We start from the raw sequence: 15,525 nt of genomic DNA, 5'->3' as shown, positions 1-15,525 counted from the left end.
GTTTGGAAAGAAGTCAGAGTTTCTAAAATGGTAAAGTAAAGAGCTTCACCATGAAGTACTTCTTCACACTTATTAGAATAGCTGCATATTGAAAACGGAAATAAAGGGCGTAATGTAGTCATAGATCAGTTGGTGAAGTGCTTTCCGTGAAAGCATGGGGACCTGAGTTTAATGCTCTCAGAACAATGGAGAGAGAGAGAGAGAGAGAGAGAGAGAGAGAGAGAGAGAGAGAGAGAGAGAGAGAGAGAGAGAGATTTGGAGCTGGGCAGGCCAGTCTACTTGACTAGTTTCAGGCCAATGAGAGACTGTCAAAAATAAAACAAAACAGAAAATAAAGGTGAAGGGTTTTTTTTCTCTTAAAAAACAATGACAGCTGATTTTGTCTCAGGTCTCTGCATGCATGTGCATATGTGCCTGCAAACATGACCACACACACAAGATAGATAGATAGATAGATAGATAGATAGATAGATAGATAGATAGATAGATAGATAATCAATAAATGATAGATAAAATCAGAAAATCAGTATGGATACACATAAAATAAAAGCATTGTGCATTTCTGGTAACAGTATTGCAGACATCCTAAGAAAATATATGGTGATTCTTCATAATATATCCCAGCAGTATCATTTGGGGTATATACCAAAGTAAATTAAATCAGGAACATGAACTGATATTTGAACACATGATTATAGCTTTATCATTCCCAGCAGCAGCTAAAGTGTCCACTTATGACTAAATGGAAGAGGACATTTATGATGGAATATTTTTCAGCCTTCAAAAGGAAGGAAGTCTTCACACATGCTACACTGAGGATGAGCCTTGACAATGTCGTACAAGGATGGATGTTGGTTGTCTACTCACAGAGAGCACTCTGATTCCGAGGCAGAAAGGATGTTAGTGGTTGTCAGGGGCAGGGGCTGGGGCTGGGAAGAGGGAGCTATTGTTTAATAGAGATGGTGCTTCAGCTTGAGGTGATGGTGAATCAGGCTGATGCCTTCGTAACAGTGTGGATGTGCTTAATGCCGTGGATATGTGCTTTGAAAGGCTCAGAGGGAGAACTTTATGTTCTGTGTATTTTACCGTATTGAGAGCACTCAAGGACTTGAGAGGATGAAGGTTTAATATTTATCAGTTATCTTACATGTTTGTGTTAACTACCTTAACCCTCTCTTTCCTTTATTAGGTAGCTTGCTGTTAGGTAGGCTGGTTATTAGGCATGGAACTCCAGGAAGTTGAAATTGCCAATAGTTCAACATAAACTTACTGTGTCTGTGTTGACTGTAAACTCAACTCTGTCATAAGTATAAAGTAAATACAGTCTTGACTTCACTGAGGTCGTAGATGAATGTGCAAAACAGACACTGAGATCAATGGCTGCAGCAGAAAACACGAACACACCACATATTGTGGTTTATATCTTAAAGTGACTCCTTGCAATGCCCGAATGCTACAGGCTTGATCATCAACTTCTGGTTCTACTGAGAAGTTGTAGAACCTTTAGGAGGTGGGGCCTAGTGGGAGGAAATTAGGTTATTGGGGCCATACCCTTGAAAGATGAGAGTGGCGTCATGATCCCTTCTTTTCTCTCTTTGCATCTTGGATAGCACAACATTCTGTCTTGCCACAGAGGCCAAAGAGTTATGGAGATCGTAGGTCATGAACTAAAACCTCACTAGTTCTTTACTCCTTCCCCAGTGTCTGGAAACAAGACACACTCTTCTCATATGAAAAGGATCTGCTGCCCTCAAAAGAAAACCTAGAACCTTCATTTGCTGTCTCATGATCATTTTGGTGTGCTTACCTTACTAGACCCCTTCTTAGTACTTGTTGTTGGCCATTTCCTCATTTGACCCTGACTGCTATATTCAGAACATGCTCTAATTGCATTGGCAATCCCCTGGCTACTCCTTGTCACTTTAGTCTCCAGTATCTTTTTCTCTGTCCCTTTCTTCAATGACAGCTCTCCTCAAGTGCTCGTACTTGCTCTCCGCTTCTGTCTAGGGGGTGAGCTCACATCTACACATGGCTTCAGCCATCTTCTGTATGTGAATGGTGATCAAATGCACCCCAGTTCAGGTTTCTCAAAAGCAACTCTAGACTCAAGAAGCTCAGGAGTTAGTTTTAAAAGCTGTCTCCAATGATCACTTAAATACAGGCATGAGATAGAAATAATATCAGAAATATTAGGCCTCAGGCCACCTAATGTGCATGGAATGAACTCTTTGAGGAAATTACTTATCAGGAAATTTTATAATCAACAAGATATAGGAAGTAAATAGATGTCAGTAAGTAATTAAACTTTTTGGTCTGAACAAGCAATGACTAACAACGTAAAAATCTGTGATCCTCCTCTGTGAATGAGCAATGTAAACTGTAGAGATAGACAAGACAGTGATAATGCATGTCTGTTGGAGCTGAGCAGATGAGTGGGATGATAGGCCTTAGAATTTGATCACTATTGAATCAATACAAAAGAGCCAGGAAGTTGACAAAGACAAGGGAGAATAAACCTTATATCCAACAAATTGTAAGAAAGATGCTGTGTTGACAACTGTGAGCGAGATGACAAAATCAACTGTCCATAAAATTTTTCATTGTCCTTACTATAAATATCTTGGCACAATAGCTCTCTACCTCAAAGATTGTAGTTTTCTGCTGTGACAGAACTGAGTCTCTCTCCTGATACCTCATGTTGGATTGGGAAGCACCCTTGTTACGATGCAAAGATGGTCCTGTTTCCTTGGTATGCTTTACAACCAGCGTGCATTGCTGAAGATTAAAGTCCAAGATTTTGGTAGGCTACTCAGAGCTTTTATGGGTTTACAGCTTAGCTACTATTCCGTGGCCTTCTTACCTCTGACTTGGCTGTCTTCATGCTTCTGGCTTGAATCATTCATACTTTACTAAAGGGAACATTTTTCTTGCTTATTTTCCTTTCCCATTCAACTGGAATCTTCTTTCAGATTTCAATGAGACACTGTCTCATCAAAGTTGTTTTCTCCTTTGTGTTCCTATAATTTATTACACTATATTAACTATTTGTTGGCCTTTCTGGCTAAGCTATAAGCCATTAGAAGGCAAAAACATATAGAAGGAGACTCTAGCCTAAATAAATCCAAATAGATATTATATCCCAAATGCTAGAACATGTAGTGCTACAACTGTTACAGTTTAAGGTTCATGTATTGAATGAAGAGTCTCTCTGTTCTATGAGGTTCTGAAATCCTTAAGAGGAGGTGCGAGGTAACTTGGTGCACACCTTGAAGATTATACCGATTCTCAAGTTCCTTCTTGTTCCTGTTTCCTGCCTACTACTAGGAGAAGACTCTTGCTGTAAACTTCCACTGTCATGATGTTCCAAAGGCATGGGATAAAGAAACAAGAGACCCAACACTCTGAAATCATGAACCCAAACAAACCATTCCTGTCTTCAGCTGTTCTTTAGGGCATTTGGTTACAGCTATGAAACAGAATTAAGACCCAGAACAAAATTGAGGAAGCAGCCTATCTGTATAAAATTACAATGACTGGCTTGCTAAGTTTTTTAAAATGGAAGATAAATTGCTTTCTAAATTATTAATTATATCATCTGAGTAATATTTAGACATCACTCTTTTGGTTGCATGAGACAGAAAACTAAATGAATTTATATGCATAAAAGGAATTAGAAACTCATCACATGATATTGCAAAAGCAAGGGTCAGGCTGAGAGTAACTGTGGAAACTAGAGATATGCATATAGTCAAGTTTCTGCCCATCTCCTGGCCTCACGACCTCACTGTTATCAGAACAAGTGAACAGAGACCATATCAGAAGCTCATATCACACAGTTTTGCTGCCAGAGACAGATCTTCTTCCCCATGCTTAGATCACTGGACAGCCTTCCCTGAGTCACCCACCCCAAGTGAATTACCTGTAGCCAAGAGAAGACACTCATCTGCCTGACTCAAGGTGTTCACCCTGGTGAGATGTCAAGAAGAAGGCAGGGAGTTTAAGCCATGGGGGATGGGATCAACCCTTGATTCTCAAGATGAGGCTCTCGGTATCCCTTGAGCTTCATTCAAAACAGAGTCCCAGGCCTTTGGAATTACTGACCTAGATCAGTATTTTTAAAAAGCTCCCCAAACGATTTGTATTCTTATTGGAGTTTGAGGGGATCAGGATGAATTTGCAGGGAACAGTCATTCTCCATTTCTCCTGAGGCTGGAAAGTTCAACACTGATGTCATGTGATAGGAGGAGTTATTTTAAGTCATGCTTACTTAGAAAAAATTATGACAAGTTTGGAAATTTTCATCTGGTGAAATTTAAAGATATATTTATTCATTACTTATTTATTGGTTTATTTGAAACAGAGTCTCTCTATGCACTCCTGGCTGTCCAGGAACTCACTATGAAGACTAGGGTGGCCTTGAACTTATAGAGATCTACCTCTCTCTGCTTCTAGGATGCTGGGATTAAAGGTGTGTAGCACTATGTCCATTGTAGGAAATTTTAAGGAGAAAAATTCAGTATTTTCCTTTGGGATAGTTTGTCACACATGCAAGGACATAGCAATTTAAGCTTCCTTTATAATTTTTATAGGAAATTTACTTTCCTCACTTCACGTGCTCATTCTTTGGCTCATAGATGTTTGTATAAGTCGCAGGCATCGTCCTGGGGCTACTTTCACTGTATCCCATATGATCCCACTTTACATGTTGGGTATTGACTGTGATAACTCCCAGGGTGATTCTTTAGAGATATCAGTCAATGATCCCTTCAGTATCTAAGTGACCTATGTCAGTTGGTCGCCAAGTGTGAAATATTAGGTCCTCTGTCCCATGGCCTCTACATGATGACATCAAAGCATTTTCTGGAAAGAATAGAGGGAAGCATTCATATGTATCTCAAGTTAATATGGGCTTCCTGTATTTGCAAATCTTCTCTTCTTGTACATATACATTGAATTACACACACACACACACACACACACACACACACACACACACACAGGAGAAGAGAAATAACTAGGTTAATTAATTTTAATTATGGAAGAATTCTTTCCAGACTTTATTTCTATGTAAAGAAAAATGAAGACTTGATCGCAAGATATTTTTGGATTTTTTTCCTGGAAGAATGAGATGGTCCCAGACAAGAACAACCTGGTCCTCATGTGTCCAGCTTCCATATAGAACCGTGTGGGGAGACCATTCACACAGGCAGTTGCGGGAGAACCCAGCTCGGCTGGTCTGTTACTGTTTGTATGAGTGTGTGGTAGCTCCATTGTCTGGCACAAATTAGGAGTCCCCTGATTTATGTAATAATGTCATTGAATTTTACAGATAACTGAAGTTTAGTTTAGCCCAAAGTTTTAATGTATACTATCTTAATGGCTCTCTTTCTAGAAATGATATATGACTTTAGAATATGACTCTTTTCTTTCTGGGTGTGTTTTGAATTTTGTAGCATACAGATGATTTTCTCGCTATGTGTGCAAACATCTGTTTGGATAGTTAAGCCATGCATATTTGTTGTTTTAGTTTGGAACATCCAAAGGTTTAAAAAAGTTTAATTGACTATTACTGACCCCACCTCCCAACACACATTTAAACTTAAAACATCAAGAAAAAGCTAAAACAAGATATCTAAACACTGTATAATGTGTTGCTGACAACCCACTGAGACACCTACTTGGAATGAGAAGGTTGATGAAATGTTGAAACTGCTTAGTGCTTCCCCTGGGACCAGTGTACAAGTTAAATACAGAAACATATTTTCCTAATTTACATAATTAGTGATTATATATGCATTTCAAGTCATTTTATTATGCCTGGAAACTATTTAATAAATCCAATTTTAAATGAAGAATTTTATTATATGAGTAAATATTAAGATTATGTTCATTTGAGATCTTTCAAATCTTGTCTCTATGAACATTATTATAATTTTAGCTATTTCTTTATGATACATATATGGTCACAAGTTGATATGTCCAGGGCTAAAGACTTTTGTGGACCTTAATATTACCAGCTGCTTTTTAGGAAGATGGCAGCTCATTTGTGGTCCAAGAGATTGCAGATGAGAGCATAGTCCTTGCATTTACTTCTACAAAGCTCTAAGGATACTTTGTTGGTGTGAAAAGTGAATCTCTGTTTAATTTGATAATATGAATTTTGATGCTGTTGCTATTGCCAATTGTTTTAATTGCTCACAGCACACAGATAATCAGGATAAAAAGCTTTCTCCATTTTCAGATGTGGTTATTAATGAATCAGTTCCAGTGTTTGGGATCTTCTCTTTGTTACCTTTGATACTTACGTACTGCTTAGTATTCAGGGATACTGATTCACTACTAGGCAGGAGTATTTAGTTCAGTGTTTGCATGTAGGTCTGACTCAACCCTGGAGTAAAACAGAGGAGGAAACAAACTACAGAGACAATTAACTAGCAACTATTTTAGCTAGTAGACTCCATCACCCTGTTACCTAGCTTCAAAACAGATAGCAAAACAAACAGGAAAGACAGCCAATGAACTCTGAACATTGTTAGTAATTTGATGATTCATAATGCTGAACTCAACAGCTATGCAAAGAACAGTTTCTTTCAGTGAGTCAGTAAGGGGTTTGGCTTCTTTTCAAGCACCTGGTTGTTCATCAGTGTAAACACCTATTTTTTAAAAAAAGCATACAGGATATTCCAGTAATTGTAAACTATTTCTTCAGGTGGAACTCCATTAAATGTTTCTTGTATATGGAAATATTAAGATAAAATGTTTCCTGCACCTACAAGATCCTAGCCTTTGGCAACTGGGCTAGCTGATAAAAAAAAATGATATCTATAGCAACAGTATTTAAAAAGTCTTTCCTAGGAAGTAAATTAATAAATATCAGCTATAACTTGTATTTTCATTGATGCCAGATAAATTTTAAAAATATTAAAAGTTCTCTATACTATTATTCTAGAAATAGATTTCAATGACCTTGTCTGGTCAGTGACAAGTCCCACCTGCCTGCAAGTAGGACTTAAATTCATAGAGATGCATCCAAATAAAGACATATGTTTAAAGTAGTAGAACCCCCTGGTTCAGCCCATTGATGAACTGTGTGACCTCAGTTAATTTGCTGAATCACTCCCAGACTCTATCTCCTGATGTAACAAACTTGGTCAATGACATTGGGGACCTCATAGAATTTCTGTGAAGGAAAATGAGGTGTCTTAGCAGAAGCCTTGGGCAGTCAGCAATTACTACTTATACTGATTACTATATCTAAGCAATAATGAATATGATTATTTTTCAAATAACCATCAATACCAAAGAAAATAACTGTTGTCCTTCATTAAGCTCAGATCTCATTCATGGCACCACTGTAATTGTGACTGTGGTATCAATGAATTAACTGAAAATGCTACTTGGCTGAAAATCGGAGGCATCTCCAATATTGGCACCAGCTTGTGATTGGCTTTCTGATTCCAGAGAGATGGAAGGATAACTATTCCAAGAGTCTGGTCTCCAGAGTCAAGCTAACTTCAAGGTGGATGTGGCTTAATCTCTTCCCCAAAGAGACTGCAAGCAGTGTGTTTTATTCTAAGTCTCAGTTGCTCCTGGAAGCAGTTTTGGAAGGACTTTCTTTCCTATGCTTGGCTCTATGTCTGCCCTTCCTGGTCTGTGTTTTCTTAGGACTAATTTCCTGTGCTTCAGACTGACGACGTCTAATATACTATGCATTCCTGTTCCCACAAGAGTCTACTGTTTTAATGTTCTGCTGTAGTTGTCTTGAAATTATTAACAATTTTACCTCTTAATTTGTATCTTATAGGGCCAGGAGACTGTGCCTAAGAAGAGGGGAATCTCATCTCCCCCTGACTCTCCCTCTGTGTGTCTCGGTGTAACATGTGTGCATTATGTTAGTATGTGTGTGCATGCATGTGTGTTGTGTGTTAGTGTCTGTGTGTATGTGTATGTTGTTCCTTGCCTTGTCATTTACATGTAGGTTCACAGTGCTCATTTATTCAGAATTCACATGGACCTAAAATGTATGGGAGCTGAGAGACTCAAAGACAAATATGTGCCTAGAACCAGGAACCACGTGAGCAGATTTTCGGACACTCAGAGAAGTCACATGTCCAGTTCAAAGCAGAACTTCAGACCCAGAAAGAATGAAATGACATTTTAAGAAAGAAGCAAACAACTAAGGGCGTGTACCTTTCTTTTCACTGTGTCGCTTCTATGTGTCAGTCAACTACTTCACGAAAATTAATGTATATAAGGGCAGACAGAAGGGCCCATACTTCTTTTTCTTGGTCATAGTTTTCAGCAGGCAAAAGGTAGAGTGTGCCCATATAAAGGGGGGTGGTTAATTGATTGTCAGCACCATTGGGTTTGAAGCTACCTGGGAGATTAGTTAAGCACAGTCCTGGGTGTGTCTGTGAAGCCATTTCCAGGGATGGCCAGATGATAAGGACTCTGATCTAATCAGTGGATTCAAAATATGAATAGATGTTTTATGGGAGATCAGGCCCTGAAGGAGGAAGAAGATCACAGGTGGCATCTTTCAAGGGCACATTTTTCCTTGGACCTTCATGTCTCTGTTCTACTTCCTGTCCACCATGATGTTAATTACTTTATTCTCCAATATGCTCTCCCAAATAATGTATTGGAACCTCCATGTGCTGTCATAATGGCCAAAATCTAGCAACACATCGAGGATAGTAAAATTACTTAAGTCAGTTTTGTATAATATTTTCATTGTTAGGCCAAAGTACACATGCAGGTGTGGGCTATGAAATATGCATTGTATACATGCATATTAGACACTCTTACCACTTGGAATGTGGCTTTGGCCCGACATCCGTATGCATATGGGCAGTATTTCTTGGACTTGGGGTTATAGGTGACAAAAATATCTAGAGGACATGAAGATGGGTGACCAATGGTGTGTAGGACACTAGAAAAGGTAGGAGGGACTAATGGCAGGTGCATATGATAAAATACGGTGTGTACATGGGTGAAAATTTAAAAATAAACAAATGAATATAAACTGCATTTCGTACTGTCATTGAAACTGGGCGTGGCAGTTCATTTCAGTAAGAGTTTAAGGCAAAGGGATTTCCATGGGGTCAAGATCCATTTAGCATATATAGCAAGATGCTGTCTCAAAACCAAAACCAACCTCCCCCTTGGGAAATGGGGACTGTGCATTGGATAGGGATAGGAAGAAAAGAGCAAACACTGGGGCCCATCTTGTTCTGAGCTGCCATGTGCCAGTATGACACCAAGAGGCTTTTACATTTGAACCTGGCCTTCGTTGTTTGATGAGACAGAAAATAGAGACACATTAACAACTTGTGCTGATAATAATGATTCATAGGATTTCATTTTCCCCCTGCTGACCTGGAATTGCTTTGGAACTTTGCGGAAGGTCCATCTCTAGTGGGGTTGACACGGGAAGAACCATTCAGTGGGTTTCTGCTGAGCTCTGGGCTCTGAGAAATGGGGTTCATGAGGTTTTACCCACAGAGTAACTGCGTTTTTCACTTGCTCAATTTGTCTGGGTATGTAAACTTTTGCTCTAAACCTCCTGGAACTGCTGTCAGCTTACCTGCAAGATTCATTCTCTAGGGAGATTTTCTTCTAAGGCCATTCAGAGTTAATTTGGGCCCACATATCAGGTGGTTTATTAACACGTGAGTTTAAAAAGAGTTTCTTCCTGTCTGTCTGTTTTTTTCCTGTCTCCTTTCTTGCTTGTACTGACTCTGAGATCTCCAGATTGATTTAAAGTAAATGAGAATCCTATCCCTAGCTGAGTGTCCTTGCACAGGCTATAATCTCAGCACACTGGGAATTGATGGTGGAATTGATGGTCGGCACAGGTTTGAGGCTAGGCTGGGTAACAGAGTCAGATCATGTTTCAAAGAGCAAGACATAAAAAAATCCTGAAAAAAAGCCTCCAGGAAAATAACCAAACAAGAGTTAGATCTTTAGAGTTATTCCAGAGAACAGTTGGTGTCTTGTGTATCCAACATGTCTTATTCTAAACAAACAAACAAACAAACAACGCAGCAAAATTTGGTGAAATGGAAGAATAATTTTGCTTTGTTTCTTCTCTTGTTCTTTTGTTTTTCTTTTCTACTTGTAGCCATACATCCTTAAAATAGAAACATCATCCCTCTGGCATATGCTATGTGCATCTTAGGTAACAAAATATTGGGCTCATATGTGCCTTCTCTGTACTCTTGCCTACATATTTCCCATTAGCTACTGCTTGCTCATTTTTAATTACTTTTATTCTTTGACAAATTCATATGTGCATATAACATACTCTGGTCACATCGGTGCTTGTCTGTGTATGCGTTACTGTCTATAATCCTCTCCGAGGTTGAGACATTTTTAGCTCACTTACTGTTTTGTGCCCTTGGCAGCTAGCACAGGGTTTATGGTGTAATTCGAGCACAGTATATTGAATGGACGGTTGAATTCTCAAGCCTGTCAGAAGATAAGGCAGGGTTGTTCTCCCTTCAAGGCAGGATTGCTTTCCCTTCTTGTCATAGTCAACAGGTTGTAAGTATAATATTTATCTCTGTAGTGAAGCTTTATACCATTGTCATATACCTATGGTGTGATAGTGGGTTGCTCTAATCCTAGTCAGTGACTTCCTAACCTGGAAGCCCTGGGCACTTTGGCACTTTAACTAAATTGTTCATCTGCGTGCATTTTAGCTACCTCCAGAATCGTTGTCTTTCATTCCATGAGGGTACAGCGAGATATCAGGCTTTCTGTGAAAGGCAAATTGGGATGGATCCTAGGGAAGGTTCTAGCTTCCACTGCATTGTTGAAAGTCTGTGAGTGAGAAGACTCTTGTTCCCATTTGGTGTTTTCCTTAAGGGGAAAGTGCAGGCAGAAGAATGCTAGAGAGTGCCACCCTCTCTGTGGCTGGTAGGGCTGACATCTTTCCCCCTGGCAACCCGGGATGGCTGGGGGAATACAAAGATGAGCAGAGCTCTCAGGGTGCAGAAGAACATCACCTCAGCCCAGCTTCCCTTCAGTCTCTGCTTTAAAAGCAGGGTTAGACCACAAACGGGATCGTTTCAGATAGCAGACATTTCTCCGTTTTTTTTTTTTTTTTTTCTTTGCATAGCCCTGCCTGCCTCCAGTCTGTGTGGGTAGCCTGTATATAATACACTGATAGAGCATTCTCTTGATTCTTATTGAGGATGTCTCCACATCTTTCAGGAGGATGGTATTATCATTTAAGCTTCCACCCTCTATGTCTCCATCACACAGCTTGTACCAGGACTGGGTGGCAGTTTAGGAAAAGATTCGTTTTGTTTGTTTGTTTGTTTGTTTGTTTGTTTTAGATTGTTGAAATCTGTTAGGGCAGTTCTGGAGACTGTGTCACAGCATGGAGTCCAAGGGACAATCCCAACTGGTAAAATAAGTGTGAAGGCCTCTGCAGGGGAGACAGGCAGACTTCTGGTCTCCTCGGAGTCCCCAGAGAGAGCTAATGTAGTACAAGTCTCATGCCCATCATTGTTGTTGTTGTCGTGGTCGTCGTTGTCATCATCATCATCTTCGTCTTCAGCATTATCATCATCACCACTATCTGGGCATCCATTCATGAGTCTGAATATAATAAGTACAGGAGAATTAGAAATTATGGTTTGAATTCCCAACTCTTCTGCACTCCTTTCTCAGCTGGAGTTAGAACCTACCTTTTGGGTTGTCTCTCTGTCGCTCAGGACTAAGCTCCTCAAAGATGGGATGCTAGCCCCTGGTGGGAGCATCTCTGAGGTTATTATTTTTTTTTTTCTGTTTTACCTCAATGGAATAAGGCCTTCTCAGAAGAACCCTTGAAAGAATATCCAGTTCTTGGATTGCTAGCTTCAGAGGGAAGACTTGCTTGTATAAACAGCTTTGGATATTTATCACTATAAATCACCATTAGGCAACAGGTGCAAGTGGGCAGATTGGTTCTATGTTTGTTTGTTTTGGATCTCATGCTCAAGGGAATTTCCTGGCACCTGGGGAATTCTCTCCACTCTCAGGACAATATTGTTAACAGTAAACGGACAAGGAGAATTTGAAGGGCATGGAGGGTGTAAGCAGACTTTTATAAGGTAGAATAGAAGTAATGTTGACTATGTGTACTGAGATGTTCTCACTTGACCAGCATCCTCTGTGTCTCAAACATGGGCTTAGGCTCTTAGCCTCTGGACAGCATTTGGTTTATTTCCCATCATGCCTTGCTATACTGCTGTTTGCATCTTACTCTTTAACCTCTGGGCTCATCATGATTAGGTCCCAGACTGTCCCCAACAGGGGTTTGTTTTGTGGGATCAGTATTTGACATCAGGGGACATTTGGATCCCATGGGTGACAGAGTTGGTGGATGCTTCCCTCTGCTCCATTAATTTCAGGGAAAGAGTGAATTTCTGGAGAACTGTCTCTGGTGGAGGTTAGGGGAAGTAGTGACCACAGTGCCCATGCTGGATCCCCAGCCAAGTCTGTCCTCATCCTAGCAAGGTTTTGGGAAGGTGAAAGGATGGAAGGCGGAAAGAATGAAGGAAGAGCAGGCAAAGGATTGCCAATGGTGTGGGGACACCTGGCGTTGTAGTGATACTCAAAGGATTTAGTGACTTTTTGGGTATCTTTGGTTTTATTAGCACCATCAATGCTCACCCTTATTTGGGTGAACACCACGATCATGGAACACACACACACACACACACACACACAAGCTTTTTTTGTGTAACACCCAGATCAAAAGCCTCATGAAGAAGCTTGGCGAATGTCCTGTGCCTCTTCCCCTGGGACGTAGTCCTTGAGAGGAAGCACAGTCTCTTTTGATGCAAGCTGAGGCCAGTGAAGAGGGCAGAGAGTGGGGCAGAGGGGACATGAGTTAAAGCCACAAATCTAGAGGGCAAAACCCAGGTGGGACAAAGGCTTTTATTTGAAAATCATGTCATTTGGGAAAATGCCGTGTCCCTTATAAATGTCACTTACTGGGAGTTCGCTTTTCTATTTGGGTGAACTCAGTAGAATGCACACTGGAATAGTGAGGATCTTCATAGACAGCTGACTTCTGGGAGACGGGGGATGGAGTCAGCAGACACAGGATAGAAAGTAGAACCCAGCAAAGCAAACCATTCTTAAGAGCTCTGAATTACTGGGCAGCTTGTGGCAAAATGGATCTGCATTATTACATAGGAAAGAGCTTTCATTTTTATTTTTATTATTTTTATTTTTATTTTTTGCAATGGGTGCAATGATCTTTTAGACATTTCTTAGACAAAACTTACTGCAGCCATGTTCTACAGAACGTTCTACAGTACTGGACTAGAATCCCAGACTCCCTTGTTCATGGGACTTAAGGTAGCCTTCCCACCGGCCATGTGGCTCACTGTGTATTTGCACTTTGATCAAGAGAATTGATTCCTGATATTCTGTTCACTGGGTTGGCAAAAGCACCTGCAATTACCTTACGGGATGATACTACTATTCTGTGTAACCATCCTGGCATGAATGAAAATATTTAAAGAGACATCCGAGCTCTTTTGGCTGCCTTCAGACTTGAAACTGATCCCTGTGTTGTTTATTCTTATATCAACTTGATATAAGCTGTGGTTATTGAAGAAGACAGAGCCTTAATAAAAAAAAAATGCCTTCACAAAATTCAGCGGCAGGCAAGCCTGTAGGGCATGTTCTTGGTGATTGTGGGTAGTGTCATTCTTGGGGCTGGTAGTCCTGAGTTCTTTAGCAGGCTGAGCAAGTTATGAGACAGAAGCCAGCAAGCAGCACCCTCCCACACACACCCCCATGGCCTCTGCATCAGGGCCTGACTCCAGGTTGCTGCCCTGTTTGAGTTCCTGCCCTGACTTCCTTCAATGACAAGCAGTGATATCCAAATAAGCCCTTTTCTCCCCAACTTGCTTTTTGATCATGGTTTTTACCACAGCAGTCGTAATCCTAACTAAGTGGAGTGACCCATGGCTTCAGCCATATATATAGCAGAGGATGGCCTTATTGGACATCAATGAGAGGAGAGGCCCTTGGTCCTGTGAAGGCTTGATGCCCCCAGTGTAGGCGAATGCCAGGGCAAGCAGGTGGGAGTGGGTGGGTGGGTGGTTGAACACCCTCATGGAAGCAGGAGGAGGGGGATGGGATGGAGGCTTCCAGGGGTAAACCAGGAAAGGGAATAACATTTGAAATGTAAATAAAGAAAATATCTAATAAAAATAAAATTTCATCCTAATTCAAACAAAACAAAAGACAATCCCTAAAGAATTGGAATTTTCAGAGTCTCTTTTTGGAAAAAGGGAAAGGCTTCCCAGCCTTGGTTCTTGCTAGAGGAAGGAGTTGTCTCTTGGAACCCAGATTTGACAGCTCATAGAGCACTTTGCATGAATGACAATCCTGGATCACTGATGGACAGGGCCACATCTTGACCCAGACTCCACCTCCTATTTAAATGAAACCCCACATTAGTGCTTTGAATATGGTAATGAGGGGGACGACCCCTAGACTTCTTTTGTTTCCCAGTGTGCTGGACACTGAATAAATCTCTTTTATCTGCTTTTCACTATTACTTGTGACTTTGCTTGCCCTAAAAGTCTGTTTTCTTATAAGGAAGGTCTGAAAGTAAAGACATACCTCCTGGATGTCTGTAGAAATAATTGCCTACTTTATTGGCAGTTGGACATCATCCATGGGTTTAACTGAGTATCGTTAATTAAGCTCATATTTGTAAGCTGTTGCGGTGGTTTGAATACAAGTGGCTCCCATAGGCTCCCATACTTAAGCGCTTGGTCCTTTGCTGGTGGAACTGTTTTGGGAAGATTAGGCATGGCCTTTGGAAAAGGTATTTCACTAGGGGTGGGATATGAGGTTTCAAAAGCCCACACCAGGCTCATTCCCTTCCTCTTGCTAATAGAATCTTTATAAAAAAAAAGATTATGAAATATATTATAATTTCTTTATCACTCACCCTGAATCTACCTACCTCTTCTCATTTCTTTCCACTGTGGCTTTAAGCGTCACTGACTATGTGCAGTCAGGCACATAGTATGCATTTCTAAACCCAATGGGACCTCCAATGTGTAATTTCTCCCTTCCATAACTATCTCATCCTCATTCAGATGAATGAGAATGAGAAGAAAAGAAGACACATTCTTGCTGATGTTAGTCCAAGGTCCTAAATAAGAAACCAGAACTCTTGTATTTAAATCGTTTGGTAGGCATTTCGGATAGTTTACTGGTTAGTAGATTAACTGCAATTGAATCTTATTTTTAGCTGGCTGAGTTCCTTAGGACAAATTCAAACCTACTCCCGTCTTCTGATACAAGCAACACTTGCAAGCATTCAAATTACCATCCAAAGACCGAGCAGTGATAAAACTTTTTGATTTGAACATATAATTTTTAATGCACCCAGACCCAGTTTTACAGCTTTGTGTGTTACTATACCGCCCCCTACAGGAAGTCTAAAGTACATTTTTAGAAAATGACTGAAAGTGAAAGGAATGACTGGTTGGTTTCTTGCCT

The sequence above is a fragment of the Mus caroli genome, unplaced genomic scaffold (assembly GCF_978045245.1).
Source record: "Mus caroli unplaced genomic scaffold, Mus_caroli_1 scaffold_3, whole genome shotgun sequence".
Lineage (NCBI taxonomy): Eukaryota > Metazoa > Chordata > Mammalia > Rodentia > Muridae > Mus > Mus caroli.
This window is presented reverse-complemented; position numbering follows the sequence as displayed.